The sequence below is a fragment of the Peromyscus leucopus genome, chromosome 13 (genome assembly GCF_004664715.2).
Source record: "Peromyscus leucopus breed LL Stock chromosome 13, UCI_PerLeu_2.1, whole genome shotgun sequence".
NCBI lineage: Eukaryota > Metazoa > Chordata > Mammalia > Rodentia > Cricetidae > Peromyscus > Peromyscus leucopus.
Window position 1 is genome coordinate 17,804,960 of NC_051074.1, and position 23,400 is coordinate 17,828,359.

Consider the following 23,400-nt stretch of genomic DNA (forward strand, 5'->3'; position numbering starts at 1 on the left):
ATAAATATTTATTTTTCTCCATGAAAACCATATTCAATTCAGTCAACATATTACTTGATCAATAAAACTATATTCGTTTAATCATTATAAGTCATTTAATATATTCATCTTACAATTACTGATGAAGCCTTGTACAATTATATTTCAAATGAACTGGTAGAAATTTGGACAAAAAAAAATTAACCAGTCCCCAATGTCTGGTAGTAGGAAATGGGTACATGATAATTGTCTATAACTTGAAAGTAAAAAAGAGATAGATTTCTGTGCCTTCAAAATACATTTTCAGGTCTCTGATTTAGTATCTAATCCTCCAAGAAATTAAGGGGAACACAAAGCAGCTTGGAGTCAAGGCTTAATTTGTTTACTTTTGCCTATAAATAACTCCGTTATCTAGGGTATCGGGAAATGATGTGTTCTGCTTAATCAAATATTCTGGCTAATAGATTATTAGTCTACTTAATTCCACGTATAAATCACTGATTATGAAAAATTAAACTGCAATCAAATATACTTAGCACAGAAACCAGACTCAGGGTAAATCATCATCTCTTCCTTGGTGATTCAAAATGCAACTTCCACACCTCACATTTCCCCTTACAGAAAACCTAATGCCCTGCTATATGGTAGTTCTGTTTTTCTTTTTAATAAGAATCCTCAGATTTGCCAGGGATAATAGTGCATGCCTTTAATTACTAGCACTGAGGAGGCAGAGTCAGGCAGATCTCTGGGAGTTTGGAAGCCAGCCTGGTTGACATAGTGAGTTACAGGACAGGCAGGGCTACATAACAGAGAGACTCTGTCACACAAACAAAAACAAACAACAACAAGTTTCCAAATTCAATTTAGAAATGTTTAAGAATGACTAGGAATTTTTTTATACAATATACTTTCATTATGTTTTCCCCTCCCCAAATTCCTACCAGATCCTCCCCACCTCTCTACCCACTCATCTATCTATCTATCTATCTATCTATCTATCTATCTATCTATCTATCATCTATCTATCTATCTATCTATCTATCTCTATATCAATCTATGTATATATCTATCTCTACCATTTGATCCCTAAAAGAACAAAAGAACTCACAACCCCCAACACACACACACACACACACACACACACACATACACACACACACACACACAAATGAAAATCAAATCAAACAAGCAAAAGACCAAAAGACAAATCATACCAAAACACAGAAAAATAAAGCAAAACCCACAGAAACACCAATGAATTCTTTTTGTGTTTGCCAACTATTCCTGGGTATGGGGCAGGTCCTGGAGTACAATTTATAGACTCAGTGAGACACCACTGGAGAAAACTGACTTTCAGTTTGCCAACAAGTATCAACTTCAGGCTAAGATTAGAGACTCATGTCTGCTTCTCCCTCACAGTTCCAGGACCATAGCTGACTTAACTCTGTGCACATCTTGGGCATGGCAAGGTACCATAGTCTCTGTGAGTACACATGGGCATCAGTCATGCTCTGTCTGAAAGACACTGTTTTCTTGAAGTCATCCATCACTTCACTTCTGATGCTTACAACATTTCTGCCTCCTCTTCTTCATACATCTCTGAGTTTTGAGGGGAGGGGCTTGATGAGAACATCCTATTTAAGACCAAGTGCACCCAAGTGTTTCATTTTCTGCACATTGTCCTATTGTGTGTCTCTGGGTTCATTCCATTTACTTCAAGAAGAAGTTTCAATGATACGGGTTGAGCAGATCAAATCTGTGGGTTAAGCATTATGTCATTAGGAGTCATTTTATTTTTCTCTTTCTTTAGCAGAATAACAATAGTAGGTTTTGTCTGAGCCCATGACCTGTCTACTCTGAGATTAGTGGTAACATTAGCAGTGTCATTTGTGGGCTCCATATTGTGGAATTGATCTTAAACCCACTCCAAATGTAGTTGGGTACTACCATAGCATTTCTACCACTATGGTATCAGAATATCTTGCAGACAGGTCACTGTTGTAGGATACAGGATTTGTAAATGGATAATTTTGATAATTACCTTTCTCTGCTGGTATGTGAAACTACCTTACATTACCTTCAATAGGGCTTAAGTTCTAGTTAGTCATCAGCACATTTTCTCTATTTTGGTTGACAAAAATATTTTTAATTTCAGTAAAAAGGCCTTACCATCATGTTGTGGTACATAGCTAATAGCCTAGGCAATTGCCACCTGTGATAGTTGAAGTTTTTCATGGTAGACAAAGACTCAGTAAGAGGTAATACATTTCAGGTAATAGAAGTTTTACTTGGTGGCATAAAATGTCTAGTTCAGCAATGTCTACCCTAATATTTTGTGACTCAATTTAGATTTATTTCATATATATGTGAGCGTGTGTGTGTGTGTGTGTGTGTGCACATATATATACATGTAAATAAATTTTTATATATAAATGCTTTTACATGTATATGTATGATTTTACAATAGTAGGTTTCTGTGTTGTTTTTCCATGTTTCCATAATATATATGTATGTATATAATATATATGTATATGCTTTTACAGTTGTAGGTTTCCATGGTTTATCAAAAAGCCTTTAGTGTCTTAGTGTTAGATGTATATCCCTATATACTCTCCTGTATCCTTCTTCCCCATTCCCTCCTGACTTAATCCTCCTATTCTAGTTTCCCCTTGTGTCTCCATAATAATATAGTCTATATCCACTTCCTTGGGTGATTCTCCTCCTTCCTCGAACCTCACTAGGTACCATAGCTCTGAACTTATGCAGATTGTAACACACATATTCAAGCTTAAAAAAGCTAACATCCACATAAAAGAAAAAATATACAATGTTTGTCTTTGGGGGTCTGGGTTACTCCTCTCACTGTGATTTTTTTTTAGCTTCATTTATCTGTGAATTTCATAATTTAATTTTTCTAAACAACTAAAAAATATTCCATTGTGTAAATGTGTCATATTGTTGTTATCTATTCATTACTTGATTGATACCTAGGTGATTTCCAGTTTCTGACTATTATGGATAGAGTAGCAAAGAGCATGGATGAACAAGTTTCTCTGCAGTAGGGTATAGAGCACTTTGTGTATATAACCAAGAGTGGTGTAGCTGGATCTTGAGGTAGATTCATTCCAAGCTTCCTGAGCAACGACCATACTGATTTCCATAGTGTCTGCTACAAGTTTTCAGTCCAATCAGCAATAGATGAGTGTCTCCCTTACTCCTCATGCTCACTGGCATGAGCTGTCATTTGTTTTATTGATCTTGGCCATTCTGACTGGGATAGGAAGAAATCTCAAAGTAGTTTTAATTTGCTTTTTCCTGGTGACTAAGGATGTCAAACATTTCTTTTAAGTCCTTCTAAGCCATTTGTTTCACATTTTGAAACTCTCTGCTTTGTTTTGTACCCCATTTTTACTGGGTTATTTTTTCTTGATGTCTTTTTGTTGTTGCTGTTGGTTGGTTGGTTGGTTGGTTGGATTTGTTGTTGTTTTTGTTGTTCTTAATATGTTCTAGGTATTAACCCTCTATCAGATATATAATTGGTAAATATCTTTTCTATTCTGTAGGCTGCAGCTTTGTCCAAATGATAAAGTCCATTCCTGTGCCTCACTAATTCATCTCATATTGAGGTCCTTGATTCATTTGAAGTTGAGTTTTGTACCGGGTGATAGATATAGATCTGTTTCCATTTTACTATTTACTTTTTTCCTGAAGAGGTGTTAGATTCGGTCAAAGGCCTTTTCTGCAGCTACTGAGATGATCATGTGATTTTTGCCTTTCAATCTATTTAAGTGATCATTTGAGCTCATTGAGTAACATATTAAACCATCTCTACATCTTTAAAATGGAGCCAATTTGATAGTGGTGGATAATCATTTTGATGTATTCTTGGATTCAGTTTGCAAGTATTTTATTGAGAATTTTTGCATCAATGTTCACAAGGGTTATATATTAATGATAGTTTTTGTTAAGCCTTTGTGTGGTTTAGGGTAACAGGGTAATAGGTAATCAGGGTAACAGGAGTCTCATAAAAATAATTAGGAAATGTTGGCTCCGTTTCTATTTTGAGGGATAATTTGAAGAGTATTGGTGATAATTCTTCTTTCAAGGTCTGATAGAACACTGAGCTGAAATCATCTGGCCCTTGGCTGATTTTGTTTGAGATACTGTTAATACACTGGTTCTATTTCACTAGGGGTTATGGATCTATTTAAATTGATTATTTGATCTTGGTTAAGCTTTTGTAAATATATGTCAAGAAATTCATACATCTTTACTTAATAATCTCTCTTTTATGAATTTTCCCAGGTGTTTTACTAGGTGCTCATTATGGACTACAAAGAAGAAAAGTGTGGTGGTTGGGGTGAGAATGGCCTTATGGGCCCATGTATTTGAGTAAGTCCATGGTTGGTAAACTCTTTGGGAGGGATTAGGAGGTATAGTTTGTTAGGAGAAGTGTGTCACTATGGGCAGCCTTTGAGGTCTCAAAGGACTCATAAAATTCTCAGTGCATCCCTCTGTCTCTCTGTCCCATGCTCTTCCTGTCTCCATGCCTTTATTCTACTCTCATGGACTCACTCTCTCTCTCTCTGGAATAGGACGCAATCCCAGTGAAACACCTTCTTTTATACGTTGCCTTGGTCATGATGTTTTGTCACAGTAAGAGGAAAATAACTAAGACAAAAAGTAAGACAACTCTGTATGTGATGACACTGCTAATACCTTGTGACCTAACCAGATTGTAAATGGACTGTGAGAATTTTTTTTTTAATATTTAGGAATCCTCAAAAATACTTTATTTATTCCTATGTCTAGCTTTCCAAAATCATCCTAATTCTTTTCTACAAACTGCCAAGCATAATTTCAAGCCATGTTTTTTAAATGGCTACACTGCCGTAGAACAATTCCATAAGTCTCTACAGAAAGTCTTGATCTGAGTTCTAAGTCCAACACAATTACGCTTGTATTTTAAATGACAGTGTTTTGGCAGGACACCATCAACTTTTCATAGACCTACCACTGTAAAATAAAAATCCTGTCAAAGTCATTAGGAGTCACACTAAAGGAGCCTTAGAAGCTGTTGATTTGAAGTACCTTCTGGTAAATTTTCTAGGGTTTCATTGTTTCATATCATCAGAACATTGAAGTCAAATCACACAAGTTACCTGACATGAAACGTAACTTTCCCCTCAAAGCTGTGGTAACTCATACATTGCCTTCCATGTGTTGTCTCTAAAGTAATTACCTTGTGGTCATGGTGATATAATGGGCTAGCCTTGAAATCTCCTACAAGTTGATTTTATATGGTTTGTATCCCTGTTTTAAATATGTAAACATTTTGGTTTGCTCTCAGTAATCACTCTGCAATTTAGAATCTATAAATTGATACCAGTTTTTAAAATCTGTTTCAAGCCTATATTTAAAACTTTATCTCTTAGTTATTTATTTTTGAGATTACAATATAATTATATCCTTTCTATCTTCTCTTTCCTCCCTCCAAATTCTCCCATATACCCCTCCTTGGTGTCTTTCAGTTTCATGGCATTTATTTTCATTAATTGGTGTTTCATGCATATTCCCATGTTGAAAATATTTTTTGGAATGTAGCTTGTGTGTTCAAAGCAATACTGGACATTTTTGCAGTGTTTTAGGAAATGTGCAACCTCTATGCTTTAAAATGTCTCTAGCCGTTTTTTTGTTTTTGTTTTTTTTTTTTTTTTGTCTCAGAATTTTACATGTTTCTTCCATAAATATTTTCTATGTGATTAAATAAAATGAACATAGGATAGATTTCCCTCCACAGAGAATAAGCAATATAAGATGTTTTAGGAATTATTCTCCCCAAACCAGGAAATTTTTCTTCCATTCCTTTTTCTAATTTTTGTTGGAATGACCATAAGCAAGGTATTTAATCCTTAGGTTTCTGTCCTCATGTGTGCTGTGGTTGATATAACAAGAGTCAAATGTATTCAACATAAAAATACAACCAAAATATGAAGAGCTTTACAAATTTAAGAACTTTTTACTGCCTTGTTTGATTGTGGAAATGTGAAATTTTAGTGTTTTGTTTTATTCAATTTTTACATGTATTTTCACAGTAGATTTGAGAGTGGAAAGTTTCTATAAGAGATTCTAAAATACTTAAGGTTTATAATGATCATGCTTTCATTAAACATATGTAGTTCATTAAGTTATTCCACATGGTACCCAAATCATTAGTCTCTTAAATGTAGCAAGGAAGACTGTGAGCTAATGGTGACAGACAAATATTCTACAAGGACACTTACTTTTTACAGAGTAAGTGCTCAGCTCTCATCATTACTACAAAATCCATTTGTTTTTTTGTTTTTTTTGTTTTTTTTTTTGTCTTTTTGCCAAGAATTCTAATTTAATTTTGAAATTTTAGAGAGATTTTTACAACTTTTCTGTGTGTATTTATTTTATATATATTCTTTTTCTTTTCACAAAAATGCACAGTGCAAATTGACTGTCAAACATTCACATCTAGTTCATTTAGCACAGAGCCCTGAATCACTGTCTTGGCAATAATGAATTTGCTTTCCAGATTAAATCAAACTAATTACATCCTGGTTAGTTGACTGTGAAGTCATATGACAACCACTTTTAATTTGTTTATGCCATATTACTGATTGGTTAAAAGAAGATCTACCCATATGTTGCTCAGTAGAGAAGGTGGTTGCCATTATACACATTAACAATACTCATGATTCAAAAATCCTGTGCCTGATGGATATATCCCTTCCTGTGAGGAAGTCTGACCCAAAATGCTTATATTAGAGACAGCTCTTACTGCATCACACCAGGATGACCACCTGCAAACTCATAGTCATTTGTATGCTACAAACTTGTTACATTTTGTCAATACTACTTAGCATCCTTTAAAACAGAAGAGAAAGAGGGACAAAGTGAATTTATCATACCTAATACATGACATGAACATCTGCTCATAATAATCTAGGCAAAATTGCTTTAAGTCTATCAGGCACAAAAAGAATTTAAATGGCGCAAAACGAAGCATCCAGATTGATGATGGCTGCTGAAAGAATGTCACTGAGTTACTTCATTTTTTTTATCATCTGCTAGCCATGTCCACAATCCTGGTCTTGAATCTAGTAGTGGTACTGTCAAGATGACTTGTGATGTACTTGGCTGTACACCTTGGCCTGGATACTGCATGTAGAAATAAGAATTGTTGTGAGAATTCTTTCTCTATATTCTTCCTGCTTTAAGTCCCCTTCTCATTTTCATTTACCCCTTTCTAATATAATTTACAATCTTTTTTTAAATTCTATCAATGGTATTTCCACCATGTCCATCATTTTTAATAAAGGCTGCCCTATCAGAAATTGATAGATGCTTATAATATGAATGGACAGCTTTCGACAATCAATCCTGGTTATGAACATGCCCTTGTTTTATCTCTCCTTCTGTTCTTCCATGTCTTCTACTGAGAGCTATTTGAAAGCAGCTTTCCCCAAGAGGTTTCACATTCTGATAATTATACTTATCAGATGTTTGTGATCATTGATAGGTTACTTAACTGTTCTCAATCTTAGCGCAGTCATTGCCATAGTTAGGGTTTCTATTGATATAAAGAGACTCTGTGACCATGGCAACTCTTATAAAATAAAAACATTTAATTGGGATGGCTTACATTTTCATGGGATTAGTCCATTATTTCATGGTGGAACATGATGCTGGAGAAGGAGCTTAGAATTCTTACATCTTGACCCATAGGCAACAGGAAGTAGTCTGAGTGCCACACTGAGTGGAACTTGAGCAAAGAAGACCTAAAAACCCATCCCCACCGTGACACACTCCCTCCAGCAAGGCACACCTACTCCAACAAAGCCATACATCTAATAATGTCACTTCCCGTGAGCTTATGGCAGCCAATTACATTCAACCTACTACAGTCATCTAAAATGGAGGAAATGCCTACCTCATAAAAGAGCATTTAGGACAGAAAGTAATTTTGTACATATAATAAACTTAAAGTCTTTTATACCATCCTATCTTATATTTACTCTATGTTGTTGTTGAGTTTGAAGTAAATATACCCTTCCTTGAATTTTTCTCCAATTAAAAATTACTAAAGATTCTCTTTAACTTATCATTTTAAAATACTTATTATTATTATAAATGACAAAGGAAAATTTAAATCTTCACAATTTAGAGTGTATTCTAATTATTTGTTCACTTAACATGCATGCTTAAGCAACCTTATATACAAGGCCTGAATTAATGTTTGCAAGAAGATGTGGATTTGGTCACTATTGGGAAGAAACCTATGTCTTTCAGTTTCTAAGACCAGAGACAGCTTCCTTCTTATCCCCCATTTTTCTGCTCCACTTCTCTTTCTGAAAAGCAGAAAACTGTTCTGGTTAGTCATATCTAGGATACATTTTCAGCCCATTTAACAATGGGTGACAACATACAAATTTCCATGAAATGAACTTAGAAAACAAAGCCAAGGTTCTTCAAAGCCAAACTGTCTTGCTCTTACTCATTCTACATAAAAACTTGGGTTCCTAGGTAATTCTCGCTAATATTTACTCCACAGCGGAGTGATAATGAGATCAAAGGTCATGTGATAAGATATTTGATACATGAGCCCCAAGCAAACACTCTAATGAAGTTGAGCAAAGAGTTCAGCATTAGAACATCAGATTGGTGGCCAGCTACCCCAAGTCAGCACAAGTCAACTCATTTGTCATTGTTTTTAGTGTGCTTGTATGCATAGCATCTTCAAGAATTTTATAGAAAGTGATTGACAAGATTCCACTTGAGCTGTGTGTGAGGATGACCAAGGGATTCTGGCCATTGAACATTGGACCTAAGGCCTCCTTTAAATATTTTAACACTGAGTAACTACTCCCTCCCCATTTGGACAGTCTCTATTCACTGAGGCATTTATTCACTTGGGTATAATCAACAAGTACCATAGATAAGAATTTGACAGCTTCTAATTAAAAACAAAGAGTTATGAAAATGGAAATTTTTCTGTTTATTTTTTATTTAAAATATGTTTTTAGTAAAAATATATTCTGATTATGGTTTCTCTTCCTGCAACTACTCCCACACCTTCCCCAAATTCTCTCTCTCTCTCTCTCTCTCTCTCTCTCTCTCTCTCTCTCTCTCTCTCTCTCTCTCTCTCTTACTAGGATTCAAACAGGACATTCTTAACAATGAACAGGTTTTTTTTTTTTTTTTAGTTCTTCAGAACCCCACATGGAATGTGAAGCAGGATCAAACAGATGAGAATTAGAAAAACACTCGGAGTTAAAAAATACTCGCTGTATGGAAATATGAAGATACAAAGATACGTGGTATCAACACCAGTATTTTGTGATGAAATCAGGAAGGAAGTTAAAATTCCAGATTTTCATAAACCCATCCACATAATTTATCTACTCAGAAGTAAATTTAAAAAAAAGAGAAAGAACAAAAGTATACATGGAGCAGTGAGACTACCTTGTATTACCTCATCCCGGCTCTTCCTAGCTAGTCCTGGAGGCTCAGATGGGATTTGGTGATCACATCTGCAGCTTTTCGAGAAGAAAACATTAATGCTGCCTTCCTGACTTTGCAGGCAGGTGAGGAAGTTAGGACTCACACCTGATGGTGATACAAATAAAATAATAAAGTTCAATTTCTTTATTATTCTCCGTGTTGCAAGAAATGAATAATTCTCAATGGTTAATGTTTATTTATCCATTATGTACAAACTTTCAGTAAACAAACAACCTGACAGAGATAGCAAAAGACACAATGAAGTACAAGTCATGGACCAAGAAGTTAATAAACAAACAACTCAGTGAATCTTCACAAATATCTAAAATCCCAAGTGTGTGCAAATGTAAAGAGTGATAATTAATAAGGTAACTAATAAGGTAAGGAAGATATGAAAAAGCTGTGCTTCATGAGAAGAAGCTGTTGGCTGAGAAATTCTTAGACTAGTAGGCTGATTTTAGTATTGAGGATAAATGGGTAGAAGAACTCCCTCTGTTTAACAGCTGAGAAGAATTGTCAGGAATATGCTTTCTCCTGATTGAAGTTTAAAAACCAGCAAGTCACTTCAAATTTAGATGCTTCTGCATATGATGAGCACATGTGTCTTGGAGTCTTTAATAATTAAATGCAAATAAATGAATGAGATCAAACTCTTCACTAGCTACTTGGCTTTGAAGAGTTGTCATCACTTAGTTATGCTCTTTATAAATAGATCGGGCACAATGATTTCAATTTGGTGCATAATTATTCCATATTCATTGTACACAAGGTCTAAAGTAAAGATACCAATCATTTTGCATGGCTGTGGACTACAAAGAGGCAAAAATCTATCAGTGGATGTTTCAGGGAAGATTGATACTACTCCAAAGGACTGGCAAGTACACAGAGCACTTTTTAAACATAATCCACAAATATGATAGGGAAGCAGGCCTGTTCTTCATATAGTTTGAACACATCTGTCTGAGTTCTTTAACTTGAGTTGCAAACTTTATTAATCGGTATTTATGAAATCATATTCTCATAACTCCATGTCTTCTACAAACAAAAAAAAATAATGAGGTGAACCTTAGGAGAAATAATTACTTGTAGAAAAATAAAGATATTCCATATGCACCGATTCTAATATACGTGATTGTCTTTATCCAAACAAAGTTTAGTATTACTTTCAATGTATTCACCTTACAAGAGTTTTGTCTTTGCTCTGACCTGAAGGCCACATACTGTTATTGCCTTGTTAATCTTACTGCTTCCGAGTTGTTTTTTTTTCTAAATTACTGTTCAGATTCCTTAGCTTCATATGATGGCTCTCTTTCCCAAGTTTTTTTCTACTAGAATGTTCCAGAGACATGAATCCAAATAATATTAAAATAAACTCTACCGTGATAACTTAAATGGTGTCATATTTCAAAGTTTCAAATTCTCAAAAAAAAAAAAATTCTAGATAAAACTGTAAAATCAGTTAATAGATTCTCCAGTGGAAATAATTTAATCTTGGAGTATTCATAGGGGTGTTACCATTAAAGACAGTGAGTAGAGACCTACAACCAGGAGCATAAACGATCACACCGTGCCTGTATCTGCATATTAAAATGCCTCCTTTTCAAGTTTCTTTTACAGCACTGTTGATATAGACAATAGATTTAAGGATTATACCCAAGCTGTTTGTCACTAGTATGATAATAATTAAATATGTCACATATATAATAAGAAAGGAGGAAATGATCACTATTATTCCATGAGAAAATGGTGCAAAGAACCAAAATCAATGCTTATCATTTAAGTAATTGTTATTAAAGCTCTCCTCTGATAATGGAGAGATGGCTCAGCACTTAAGAGCTCTTCCAGCAGAGCAAGTTTTGGGATTCCAGCTACAACATCCAGTGGTTCAAAACTACCTATAACTCAAGCTCCAGGGAGTCCAACATCCCTTAGCCGCAGTGGTCACCCACACATGTACACATAGTGAAAAAAAAAAGCAGACCTTTATTTTTCTTTCTCTGAACTGTGTATGAAGAAACAGTCTAGGTCCTGGCCCTTGCTGTGACCTGGGAGACAGAAAAAAGCTTTCTCCCTTCACTCTTTACTTTCCTTCTTTGGACTGGAAATTAGTCTTTAAACAACAGATTTGTCACGACGAGAAACCTGTCCTGGCAGTAGGTAAAGGAAAAGTGTATAAATAATCCCCAGAGCAAAAGTGACCGTACAGACAAAGGAAAGAAGTCTTGGTTTGATTTCAGTCCAGGCCAGATGATTTCCTTGAAATTTTTATATTTTTGCAACTTACATTTTCATCTCTAGCTGAAAAGGAAACAGGGTGAGGTTCTTTCAGAATCGACTGATTGCCATGGGGCAGGTTGCTAGCTAAGTGGATGCCGGCAGATTTTGTCTTCTTAAAGAAAGAAGAAAAATAATTTAGTTTGGAACTGACTTCTGTGTATTCTAAGCAACCAAGCTCTTAGTAAAATAGTCAGTGAAATTCCCTCAAGGAAGAGGCAGGAAATATTCCTTTGTTCTCTCAAACCAGTATGCAATTAAACCTCAGTTGTTCCATGATGGTCATTACTGACTTTCAAATTGTTTGTTTGTTCCTAGATTAAGGAAGAAAGAAAACAGAAAGAAAGAAAGAAAGAGAGAGAGAGAGGGAGGGAGGGAGAGAGGGAGGGAGGGAGGGAGGGAGGAAGGAAGGAAGGAAGGAAGGAAGGAAGGAAGGAAGGAAGGAAGGAAGGAAGGAAGGAAGGAAGGAAGGATCATCCTTCAACATCTTTATATTTTTAGATGTTTATGATAATGAAAGAAGGGTATAGCGACTTGCAGCACAGGACTGAAGCTCTTTGCTAGGCTCCACTCCATTTTCAGGAAGTTTGATAGAGTGAAAATGCAAAAAATTGCAAATACTTGAGACAATATCATCCAAATTGTAAGGCTGAAAACCCCTGAGTAACTTGCAACTCTCTCTGCACTGGGCGAAACTGTTCAGCATTCCTTCCAACAACCAGAGCCCTTTACACTTGCACACCTTGATATTCATTACCTATAATACAAATCTGCATATCCTTTGCCCAATGTGAAACCCTCAAAGAAGGTAACATTCACACCTTGCAAAATAATACATACCCTTATCTAATGCCTTTATGAGATTTAATTCAAAGTTACCCACCACAAGATCTATGATGATGATGATGATGATGATGATGATGATGATGATGATGACAATAACTCTGAATAGTATGAGGCATGGTAAACTAGACATATATGACAATTTCATAAGGATCTATATCATTGGTGTGTCACCTCAGTTTGGACTTATGCAGAAATAATCATGTTGCTTTCAACTTTTTCTTTATATTTGATAGCAACAGATGAAATAATATGTTGCACATACATACAGCATTGTCAATCCTACAGATAAAGGGAAAAACAGTTAGTGAGAGGGAGGAAAACACAGTTCAGAGCTCCAAACACCTTTCTCATTAGTGCTTTTGAGCCTCAACTTGATCTTGAGAGCTAAATATATTTTATAACCTCAGGGAAGAAGCTATTGCAGATTGTGAATTACAATTATATCAATGCTTGCAAAGACTCTAATCAAATTGCAAAATGGAAGCTAAAACAAACACAAAAGAAATTCCAAAAGTCCAGCAGATCATAATCATTTTATGCATATGTATAAAAATTAACAAACATGTCACTTTAATAAAATAAAGCTATGATTGGCCAATAAAAACTAAACTATAAAAAAATCAAATTAGTCATAAATATGACTGACTTAACACAAACTGGACAAGCATCAAGAACAGATAAAATGTAAACATCACTTAGGTAATTCTCTGGCTTGATGTTATTTTTGTTGATCGTTCCTCGTTATGAAAGACAGCTACTCTTTGTCTATCTCTCCCTCCTCCTGGAAAGGAAAAAAAAAATCACACCCAGTTACACGGGGACAAAAAAAAAATCACTGTTTGGTTTACACTTATGTCGAGGAAAAGAATTATCAAGAGAGGGTTTTAAGAGACCCACAAGTAACATTCACTTAGGGAAGTGCACCTGAGATCTAGGCCACTAATAATTAAAGCAATTAAAGGAAGAACCTAAACCGCTGAGTAGCACACAAAGCAAGAGCACAGGCAGGCTTAAAGTTTCAAACTCCTTCCACACTAATTAAAGTCTGATGATTTTCATTGTTGTTGTTTTCTTAACTTTTTCTCTGCTTAATTGAAACAAGCTTTTTCCATTTGACCTTTGTCCTCAGATACATTTACATGTATCTCCACACACTTAAGCCAATCTTCTTCGTCCGTAAATCCGCCAAAGAAGAGTGGGCCCAAGGATGGACCGAAATGATCTGGTTACCATGGTAAACCTGGCAGACCAAACATTTCATTGGGATTTAATGTATACTTCCTGGCTATTAAAAATACAGCCCCTAAGCTTACAAGCAAGATAGACACCTCAAAACTCTATTCACAATGAATTTTAAAAGATGAGAATAAAATAAAAATAAAAGATTAGATGAGTGGTTATTAGTGTCAAAATACAAAGAGAATTTAATAAGGCAGAAAGCCTGTTGTTCTCATAAGTAAACAGGTGCCTCAGTCCAGGTACAGAACAAGGGACACCTTAGGAAGTCATCTGCACTCAAGGAGTAGCAGAATAAGAACAGAAAATGTTTAGGCAGCTTCCGGAATGCTAACAAAGTGATTTTGTTTCTATGTATACAAAGCTTCAAATTTCCACAGCACTTACCTTCTCTCAGCAGCTGTAGACAGGGTATTCACGTATCTGCAAGTCCCATCAAAATCACCCCAGAAACAGAGAGTAGCTTTCTCACCACTCCACAGCAGGGCAGGGCAGATCCAGCAAGCCTATTGGCCCCACTCAGATGTGGTAATCAGAAACTCTGCAGTCCTGTCCATCGACCTGCAGTTCAAGAACCCTCCCGATCCCATTGGTGCTACTGCACAAAGCTTTCGAGCCACCGAGCGCAGAGCAGCAAGACTCCATTCCCACCCAATACAAACCCAGAGTGTGAGAACGTGGTTACTTGAATCAGGGCTTGAGTTGGATGAGGCTTGGCTGTTATTAAGCTGGAAATTATCCTTACTGAGGATGACAAAGTTTGACATGAATGAAGATTGATATCCCATCATTTTATTTCCTTTTGATTGATTTTTGGCCTTGTCCTAGGTAACCTACTTCATCACTGATAAACTGACTACAATGTTAAATTATTTTGTTTGAGTTTGCCTTTGGAGTTTATGTGATAGGCTGCCCTTGAATTCAGTATCCTATGGCTTCAGCCTCCCAAGTGGTAGAATAGAGGCCCACACCACCATGCTCTGCTTTGAAATAGTTTAAAGGGAAATATTGTCTCTAGACCAACCAATCTTGTGGCATTTTCCTTTAAATAATTAATATTACATAAAAATGAATGTGTATGTTTTAAAACTTCTAAATAGGGCAACCTATATAGGCTTTTGACATTAAATCAAGAGCCAGTTTCAATGAGTACAGAACTTTTAATTTCTAAATTAAGCTTCCGTTAGAAAGAAATTATTTTGTTGAGTTTTAGATTTTTTTTACAGGTATCACCCTAATTAAAAATAAAAAAGAGAGCTACATCATAGACAACATTATGAAGAAATCTCATGATTCCTAGATTGCTCTCTCAGAGCATTTGCATAATCTTAGCATTCAAGAACTGTTGCACTGTTAGAATCTTCACTACATTTTAGGAAGTGATTGACAGTCTCTTTTCTTAACTACAAAGCAGGATGTAGATTGCAGATATTTTGCACTAGAGATGCGTGTGCTTTAGGACTGAGATGGAAGTGACTATTCTGGGACAGTGGTTTTCAGAGCTTCATCTTTGGATTAACTTCAGCATTAGCAAAGAACTTGTCAAAATTGAAACTTCTAGTGTATTAGACATTCAAGGAATTAACCCAACAATCTGTTCGAACAAGCCCTCAAGGTAATCGTGTGAAAATGTAAGTTTAAGACTCTCTATTCCCTTGAAAGGACTATACATGTTACTGTCTTTAAAGGTATAATGTAATTTTCTTACCAACTGGATTGTTTTTTTTTTTTTCAAGATGCAGAGCATAATTTATTAATTCAATGAGCTGACATTTGCAGACTAGCTACTTTGTGCTAAGGAGTGTGCTAGGTGCCGTGGTACATTGAAGAAAGCAGCCAGTGTCCCTACATGCCATGAGCTCAAAAACCGCAAGATCATTACAAGCAATAAAGTAAACAATGGCTAAATACAAGGGATGGTTGTGAAGCATCCACTAGCAAGGTATAGAGCAAAAAAGGCAGGTATCATAGAAAACTTACTTGCATAGAGTAATCCATCTCCCCAAGGAAGCCACAACTGGAAAGATAAAAAACCAGAGTGTTGGCAGTGCCATCACGGGGAAGATAGCTGTATATCAAGCCAGTGGGTAGCATTTCTTCATGGTTTTGCTCCAGTTCCTGACTCCAGGTAGTGACCTGGGAGCTGTAATCCAGGTAAGCCCTTTCCTCTCCAACTTGCTTTTGGTCAGGTTTAATCTTAGCAGCTGAGAAGCAAACTAGAACAAAGTGCTGCTTTGTTGTTTGCAAATAATGCTGGCTCCAGGAGCTTTCCAGAAAGGGTTCCATTGTTTTTCCTCTCTCTTTAAAATGTTATGAATATATTAATGTACATGATCATGGATCACATATGCATAGTATAACAATCACACATATACCAACAAATAAAATGATAATATATAGTATGACTCCTCATCTATTCAGTTCTGTCCTCTTACTGGAGCCAGATGGTAGAAATGTAATATATTTAACTAAATATCATTTCTACTTCAATACATGAGAAGTATCTCCAGGAGTATGGCCAGAAAAATAAAAAATTACTAATAAGGAAGTGAAACATAAATATCACTTCATACTTCCTTATTTTATATCATAGTGACAATTCATCTAAGTAAAAACTAATTTTTTTATTCTTTTTATTCTTTACTCCATGTCTACCATTATAATTAACACTCAAGATATAAAAACATACTCCTTGTTAGGCATGGTAGCATATGCTTCTAGTTCCAGAAACTTGAGAGCCGGAAGCCACTTGAGCATATGTGGGCTGCCTACTGAGACTCGCTACAAATAACAATATAAAAGTAGATAAAGCAACTTCTCATTAGGGCTAAGGATGTAGCCCAGCAATAAAGAGCTTTCCTAGCATCCATGAGCCCTAGGTTTGGTACCCAGCACTGAAATTTTAAAAAGGTATGTGTGGGTGTGGGGGGGTGGAGGGGTATACACATATCTATTAGATGTTTAACTTTCTAGCATATGGTCCAATTCTAATTCTGGCCACTCTAATAAATTCCCATGGGTTATTATATGCCATTCTAACAGGTCTCTTTTCTCCATATTCATGGTTTATGTTCCACTGAGCAACCAAAATACTATCTTAAGATAAAAAGAACAGAATATGTCATTGCTCTGTTAAAATATTCAGATATTTTATAACCCACTTGGAACACTAGTCAACTGTTTATATATTTCCCCAAAAAAGTCCTAAATGATCTAATGCCTTCCTAAATGCCTTTTGAACTCAGCACTCTCCCATTCTCCTTACCGTCCACCTCTGTCCACAGTCACCTAAGACATGTGGTTGTTTGAATTTCAATTGCAATTTACTAAATTGGCATTAAAAACCCACTTCTTTGAGTTACCCTAAAGTGGTGGTTTGAATAAGATTGACCATATAAGCTCATATATTTGAATGTTTAGTTCCCTGTTGGCAGATGACTTAGGATGGATTAGATGGGTGGACTTGTTAGAGGAAGTGTGTGTAGGCTGGCCTGGCGTGGGCGTGGGGTGGGGGGTGGGGGTATTCTGAGATCTCAAAAGCCCATGCCATGTCCAGCCTCATTCTCTTTTTACATACTGTGTGTTGATTAGCATTAAGCTCTCAGCTACCGCTCCAGTACCATTCTACCCTCAGTGATGACTGTGAACTCCTGAAACATAAGCAAGCCTCCAATGAAATGTTCTCTTATAAGCTGTTTCAGACACGGTGTCTCTTCACAGCAATAGAACAGTAACTAAGACCAAACTTGGTACCAAGTGAAGAACCAAAGCACCCCCATTTCAAGCAAGCCCCTCACCCCAGCCTGAAACAGGCCTGAGCTTCAAAATTCTCAGAGCTGCTGACCTAAGTCCCAGGACAAAGTCAGGATGTTTGAAGAGCCATCTGGTAGCAACTGATTAAGTACAAAATGCCCCAATGCTGGAGATGGTCAAAGTACGAAGTCAGGATGTTTGAAGGACTATCTGGTAACAATTAACCACAGAATACCCCTATGCCAGAAGTAGTCTATAAAGTTTGACAAACAACCGGTTAAAACTACAAAGTAAGATAACACAGAAATTCTTAAAAAGCCCCTAAAACTTGAGCCAATCAGAATTGTACCTGTACTAGCACCCCTAAATGATGTAACCTTTTGGTTTTTGTCTTTTAAAACTGAGCTTGCAGAGGGGCAGGTACCTCCTCCAGCCTCTACTGTGTTGGATGGCTTGATGAGGGCCCTGCTGCAGCTTAAACTGCTCCAATAAACCTTGCTTTTGCATTTCGGTGAGTTGGTGTGTCTGGTGGTCTCTTTGGGGGTCTCTCGCCCAGGGCCCAGCACTAAGGTCTGGGGTATTGCCGTGACCGACCTGATTATGCTGTTATTTGGAAGTATATGGACAAATTTTGAAATTCGTACTAGAAAAACAGCTGAATGCGGTCAAATGCCCCTAGGCCATCCTAGTAGGAGTCTGGAAGACAGTAGTTCTGAGAGCAATGTGTACTGTGGAGGCTCAAGGGAAGAATGATATCAGAGGTCATTCTTGTGGGGTTTTGGCAAAGAATGGGGCTGCTTTCTGTTCTTGTCCAAAATATTTGCCAGAGGCTAAACTGCAGATTTTTGGACTAATATGATTGGCAGAGGAAATTTTAAGACTGCCTGGTGTTGACTCTGTCACGGTGTACTAGTGACCACTATTATACAGATCTATGATGAAAAGAAACAAACGGGACTAAAAGATATACAGAATGCACAGTTGGAGCAGTGAAAAATAGCACCAGGAAATGTAATGTTGGAGCCAAGGCTTGTGCTCAAAGGATGAAAAGTTTAAAGAAAAGTCTGATGCCAAATGGATTAAAGGGAGTGGCATCCTCCGGAGAACCCACCCATTGCCTCTCACAACCTGAGAAAGGAAAACACCAGGACGACATTCTGGTTGTAAACGACAACCATAACAAAGGATAGCTTAGGCAAATGTAAATCAAGCAGAGGGCCAAGTTGCAGTCCAAGCAGCCCGCAGAACTTGGGAGCTTTGACCAAGTGGTTCTGGATTTAGGGTCAAGACAGAAAAAGAAAGGGAGTTGTTCCTCTTTGGTTAAGGAGAGCTGCCAAGTCCAGGAAGGTGGCAGGGATGTCTTTGCGTGAAGGTCCAATGAGGCCATTGTATGAAGCTGTGCAAGTGAAGTCTGGAATGTAGTAGAGGCCAAAGATGTTGGAGACAACAGAGCCATGGGATACCTGCCCAGGAGAGCTGCAGAGCTACAGGATGTGGAACCTGCCCAGAAGAGAGAAGTGTACTGCAGCCAGCAAAACTGGAAGGCAAGGGCCATTGAATAAGCCCTTTAACATCAGACATGAAGTTGTAGGAACTGCAGTTTACCCTGCTGGTTTTAGGTCTTGCTTTTGTTCAGTATTTTCTCACTGTGTCCTTTTTCCTCCCTTTTGGAATTGTAATGTATATTCTTGGCCTTTGTATGTTGGAAATATGCAATTTGCTTCCTGATTTTACAGGGTCTTACCATTAAGAGATTGCCTTGAGTCTCAGAAGAGACTTAGGACTTTTCCAACTGTCTTGAGACTGAATGACTGGGAACGTTTGGCGTTGGATTAAATGCATTTTGTTACGGACCTATGGGAGCCAGGAAGTGGAATATTGTGGTTTGACCACCAATGGCCCCCACAAGCTCATATATTTGAATGTTTGGTTCCCAGTTGGTGTACTGTTTAGGAAGGATTAGGAGGTGTGGCCTTGTTGGGGGAGGCCTTTCACAGTGCAGAGGTGGGAGGGACTTTGAGGTTTCCAATGCCTATGCCAAGCTCAGTCTCTCTTTCTCTATCTATCTATCTATCTATCTATCTATCTATCTATCTATCTATCTCTGTCTTTTACCTTCAGATTGGCATGTAAGCTTGCAGCTACTGTGCCTTGACTGCCTGCGACCATGTTCCCAACCATGATGATACTGAACTATACCTCTGAAACTATAAACAAGCCCCCAATGCTTTCTTTTATAAGTTGTCTTGATCATGGTGCTTTTTTCACAGCAGTAGAATAATAACTAAGACACCTTTCTGTATTCACATTGCTGCAAACTCAGGTGGTTTACTAGCCACAAGGTTGGAGAACTCCAAAATTTCTTTTGTGGTTGTTGTTGATTGTGAGTTACAGTGCAACTTGTTCTTTTAATGAATCAGGGTAACTTGCATTTCTATCACCTTAACTTTCCTTGATTTTTCTATGATAACTGCATTTAAATCCTCTCTTCTATTTTGAGAAACCCAACGCACTGCCTTTCACTGTATTCACCATAGTGTGCTATGGAACTCAAAATCTTATTCCTTCCATTTCAACACAGCAGGTACCCACTGACCCAACTCCCCCACCCATTCTCCACCTCAGCCTCCAGTTGCTGGTAATCATTATTCTGTTCTCAACTTTTTTGAGATCAGCTTTTTTAAGACTTTACATATGAGTGAGATCATGTGGCTTTTGTTTTTCTGTCCCTGATTTGCTTCACTTAGTATAATGTCCTCGAGCTCCATCTGTGTTGTCACAAGTCACAGGATTTCATTCCTTTTTATGGATGACTAGTCCCCTCACTGTGTAATTACACTGCATTTTCTTTATCCATTCATTCATCGAGGAACATTTAGGTTGATTCCATGTCTTAGTTATTGTAAATAGTGTTGCAATAAACACGGGAGTGCAGGTGTCTCTTTGACATGCTGACTTCATTTCTATAATCAAAGACAGTTCTAGTGAATAATGCCTTAGACAAACGAGCTTACCCCCTTCTGTTTCTTGAGTATGCCACGTTTATTCTCATCACCAAGTCTTTGTGCTTCTTCCTTCCTTCTAGATTTTACTCTCCAATCTGTGTGCAGTTCTTCTTTGCTAATATCTCAGTTGAGGCAAAAAGTAAGTCGTGGTTTTTACCAGGTTCCTGGCTGAGACTCCTATCGCAAACGACAGATTAACAAGATAAAAGAATCACAATTTATTTAACACAAATGTTCTGTCAAAAGGAGCCTTTGGAAATGAAGACTTGGGCAAACAGGAACTGTGTATTTTCTAGACAGCCTTGCAAAAGTATAATTAGAGGACAAACATTAAGATCTAATTGCATGAAAATTGAGAGCTCAGCAGGGGCCTCTATTCAGGCTTCTTGGCATCCTTACATGACATTCTTTCCCCATCGGGTATGAAGGAGGGTACCTCGTATATTAGGGTCTTGAGGGAGAAAAGGAGAGAAAGGTTATGAATCAGTCTTTCTTAAGTTTCATGACCTTCTGCAAGAAGAAGAAGAAGTGGAGAGTATTTCTTAAATTCCAACATATCATACTTTGAAATGCATGTCGTAAACCCTGCTTCATCTCTCAGATCACTCAATGTATAGCCACTACACAGACTCCCCTGTTCTACCATTCAATTAAAATTTCTTCACATGCATCTCCTATGTTATCTCCACCATAGAACTTGAGTGCTGTGATGCAGAGACCCCATCTGTCTTCTATTCACTGCTGTGTTATCTGTATCTCCATTCCTATCTAGCAAGTAATAGGCACACCATAAATACTTAAAGAAGGAAAGCATGCAGGGGACATATACCACTGCTCACAGTACATATAATTTCAAATATGTTGGGAAAACTACCTCATAGAAATAAAATGTAAGCACATAACATGTACCTAATAATGAGTTCAGTAAGTTTGTTTTGAATTAAATTTGAAGTACAAAGCTCGTTTTCCAGTTCTGCCTCTCTGCTGGACATATCACTTCACTTCCAAGGGCCTCCATCTTCCTTGTAAAAGAAGCAATTTAGACTGGAGTTAAAAGGTTACCTGTACTTCCTAATTCCAATATATTTATGAAAAGCCTAAACCCAAGAGAAATGGGTAATCATTTTAATATGCCTAAAAATACCTTTTCCTGTACCATTTCTTCTTACAGTATTATGTGAATATTTCTTCTCTGTTTTAAGTCATCATAATATCCCATAGTCTTAAACTGCTTAAATTCTCATAATATTTTAAAAAGCAATTTTAATCACATAATATTAGAGATTTTTTTCATATAAAGAAACAAACCTACTCATTAAATTGGTATTTAGAGATACATCAGTTTAAGAATATTGAATTAGCCACAAGATAATAATTGTTCAGCAATTGATCAGATCAAATTAGAAAAACCAAGACCCTTCCACTACCTTCAGTAGGCCTTAAGGTCATGCAGAAACAACCTAAGTGTCGAGTAGAAACAGCTTTCTCCTTAGGAGATTTCCCATTTGAAGTTTCTAAATGTATGAATATAGAAACCACATTTCTGACAGTTTATTGGTCAAACAGACCAGAGTTAAAGTGGGCTTTTATACATCAGGTCATTGGAAGTAATTTTATATAAGAGATAAATTTCCCAAGGAACTTACTTAGAAGATCACAAATGTCATGAAAGGGAAATAGGATCCATTCTGAAAGATTCCAATGAAGTTCATTCATGTAAAGATTTACGAAAGCATTTGTAAGCCAGGATTTCTGATTATTCACTTCCATATCATTCCTGAGGTCTAAGACATTACACAGAATCTTTAGATGGACAAGAAATATTTAAGTAATTAATTTTGTAGGGGAAATGATATAACACAAAATTGTCCTTTAGATGAATTATAAAACTGTAATTGAGTGTCCATTCATATTGTCAGGTCTTTATTTTTAACATGATTGTTAAGTCAGTCATGAGACCACTCAAGTTATGTACAGAAACACATACACATGTACCCACATACACATGCCCCCCCCACAACATATATAACATCTCACAGAACAATGTCCCAGTGATGAGCTAAGAATCACCTTCTTATGCAATCTGCTGAATAGGAGTAATCTTCATCACAGAAAGGCCCACACCACCAAGACAGTGTGTTGCTGGAGCATTGTACTCCTTGAGATTTACTGCCTATTAAAATGTAGGAGGCCATTACTTACCCCCAGAACAAATTTTGTGAGCAAGATGAGCCTAGGAAGCTTTTAGCCCATTTCCTGAATCATAAACAAAGAGCCCCGTACACAGCAACTCCGCGAGATGTAAAGGGGAGTATATTATATGATCCTTATTGGATTACTCAAAGCCTCTGCGAAGCTCCCTTCAGAAGTCATATAAATCAAAGCTAACTGCTTCCATAGAAAAGCAATCAAGTTTTTAAGAGAATATCTTTGTTCCCCGAGGTTGCACAGTAAGATTTAGATGCTTCTATTAGGACCTTTGCAAAGGAGCATACTTAAGTAATTACAAAAATTCCAACCTGGAAAAACACCTGGACAGGGTCTGAAGAGAATTAAGTTGATCTTTGGGTTTCAAGTTTAGATTTTTTTAGAAACACTTCTCCAGTTATTCTTTGAACACACACACACACACACACACACACACACACACACACACACACATCTTTTGTCAATAACAGCTGAATTAAATATGGAATGTTATACTAGCTTTGTATTATATTATTTCACTACTATTAAATCAATACTGCATAATTAGAATTTTAAATGTGTGTCTTTT